Source organism: Lactuca serriola, chromosome 4 (assembly GCF_051521515.1).
Source record: "Lactuca serriola cultivar US96UC23 chromosome 4, Lser_US96UC23_V15, whole genome shotgun sequence".
Classification (NCBI taxonomy): Eukaryota; Viridiplantae; Streptophyta; class Magnoliopsida; order Asterales; family Asteraceae; genus Lactuca; species Lactuca serriola.
The window spans coordinates 68,334,760-68,337,889 of NC_136411.1; positions in this window are offsets into that span (position 1 = coordinate 68,334,760).

Consider the following 3,130-nt stretch of genomic DNA (forward strand, 5'->3'; position numbering starts at 1 on the left):
TAACATACATCAGGCTTACCTTGACATCGAACCGAAGCCCAGAACGCATAACATATATCATATAAACTAACATGCATCGGGCTTGCCCCGACATCGAGCTCACCCCAGAATTTATTCAAGGTCAATTTCACTCCTACTATCCTCTTTGAATATAAGCTCTCTCTCGCGAAAGACTCCCCTTCGAGTTACAAAGACCACAAACAAGTATCTAAAAGACTTATGTGGGTAGCCAATGAAAATACACCTCTCAGCTCTAGGTTCTAGTTTGTCATGAGTCTCTCGTCTCACGAGAGACTCACAACCCCATCCCTTGACATGTGCCAACGAGGTAAATTTATTTGTCCACATCTCATGAGGAGTTTTGGAAGCCTTCATAGTAGGAAAAAGATTTAGGATATGGGCGAATGTATCTAAGTCATACCCGTAGAAAGAAATAGGAAGATAAGCTCGACTCATCATGGAATGAACCATGTCTAATAAGGTTCGATATCTATCAGTCTGAGTTCTAATGTCACGGCGGTAGGCAACATCATGATGTCAATGATGCATGAGTTCCCATATAATATAGATGGCGATTCAGTTTCCATTATCGATGATGTCGATTCGATTCACAAGGTGCCCTAATTCCCGCTTTTGATCTATACTAGTTCTTACCCATCCGAGACTCGTGTTCATCTACTCCATCCATCAGGCCAATTTCTTTATTTTCTTGGGCATTAGGATTAGGGCAATTAAGCCCCTAAGAAATATGTATATAATTGTTTATATGTATATAATATATAGCCTAAAAATTTTAGGCCCCTTAAAGACTTGGGCCCTGGACGGCGACCCGGGTTGCCCACCGTCTGGGCCGCCCTGATGCAACAATGTTATTTTTGGTGTTTATTACCCTATAAGTTCCTTAATTTAAACAAAAAATTTCCAATGATTGGAAAACTATCTCGATACAAGATTTCAAGTAGTACAATGTTCTTTTACATGGTTACCGTTAACTTTTACTGGTACAACCGTCCTAAAGTTTTAAATACAACCATAAAAAAATAAAATCCTGACTAAATTTGAATGTAAGGTTACTATAGATCTTTGCAATATATGAACCTTAAATTCAAAAATTGCATCGAAATTAAATATAGCTGAAACCGAACTGAGATCTGTTAAAACTCAAATATTTATTTTTCAAAAGTTATTTCATCAGTATGCAACTAAGTATGATCAACCAAGTAATCAAATAGTTGATCATCAAAGGATGACACCGTAATCATCTATAACTAGAAGTGGCCAAAATGTGAATTACCAAATTTATAATACTTTAACGGGGGATACTAGTAAACGTCAATGAACTACAAACCGAGTAGTGAATTGAGAAATTATATGGAAAAAATCTTAACATGCTTCAGTGTCAAGGAATTTGAAAACCCGAATATTTTGGCTTGGTTAAAAAAGAAAGTAATTGTAATTTCTAATTCTAGTCGTCATGAGCTGTGAATTACTAATCGTCTAAGTTTTTATGGTAGCTTCGAAATCTGATTCTACTCTTAGCGGCATGGTAATACCGAAATGAAGGTTGTGTTGGGGTATGAAGTCTTGTCTAACACATGGAGCACTTGGAGTTGCAAGTGAGCATTATGAATTACATGGAGCACTTGGAGTTGCAAGTGAGCATTATGAATCACATGGAGCACTTGGAGTTGAAATGGAGCATCAGAAATCAACATGGAGCACTTGGAGTTCATGGAGCATGTGACAAAGGAACGAATCATCTAAGAAGGAAATTGGTCATTAAACAAAGGAACGTATCTTCTAAAATGGGGGTACGGAGAACTTCGGAAGGAAATGAAGCATCTTGTGATGCTTCATGATGAAGGTGTTCCACATATGTTCCTTTGTTGAGCCATGATATCCTTTAATGATCCACTCATGGAAGATGCTCATGGATGATGTTCGTGGAAGATGCTCATGGAAGATGCTCATGGAAGATACTCATGCAATGATTCTCACAGATGATGCTCATGGAAGATGCTTACAGACGATGCTCATGAGGTTAAAGATTCCAAAAGCGCCCACATGACATTTTGTGATTGGTTGAAAATGAGGGCATCCCCTTTATGGGCTAATTATGGATGGGATTGGCCCATCATAATTAGGGGTTCCCATGCTTAGCTATAAATAGGCTCATATCCCCATTTATTATTCTTTGTACAAGTGTGTACGAGTGTTTGTACATAGTAATTTTAAGAGAGCAATCATTGTGAGGTTGAGTGCACATCCTTTGGAGCAGTTATTAAGCAAGAGAATATATTTTGTTTTGAGAGCTCAAGTGAGGTGTAACCTTTGTGTGTGATTGTAATTGTTCTTATCCTCTCTCTCAATCGCTTGTGGATGTAGGTCACATTGACCGAACCACGTTAAATACTGTGTTCAATTTTGATCTAAGTTTTTAGAGGTTTTATTCCGCAAGTTTCACCGAAGTTTGTTTGACATTTTTTTGAAGTGCATAACTAGTTTTGTTGTATCTCAACAGGTTGCACAAATCAATGAAAAATATGTTCTTATTTAAAGGATTAATTGGACGGTGTTGAAACAATACAAAATTGTGTTTCCCTTGAAGAATCATGTTTACCACCGCGATGAGTACATCCATTAAGAAAAGGTGGCACAAAGGGTACCGACTCGAACGACCGAAGTAAATGACGATGACATTGAGAAAGACAACATTCAACAGATTTCGAATTAGGTAACTTCGGTTTCATGAAAGTGAACCAATTTAGATATTAAAAATAATTATATTTTCAACTTCTTGGTTTATTTTGATACACTTTTAACCTTGCTTTTTTATTTAGTAATTTGAAGTTAAATTACAATTTTCATAACAATAATTATAGTAATAATTGATCGGATAAGTAAAGGATTAATTCGAAACCGGATATTTGAAAGTCTGGACGGTCCAAATCCGTATCCGGTTACTAAGCACATAATTTTTCAAACCAAAGTCCGATATAGTCATATCCGAATTTGTCCGATACCAATATATCCGATTTTAATAGGATTTTAGAAAAGTCATTAACTAAAAAACTTAAGATCATTTCAGTTTTTTTTACAAAGCCCGGAATACATGAAGCATGGGCCCAAA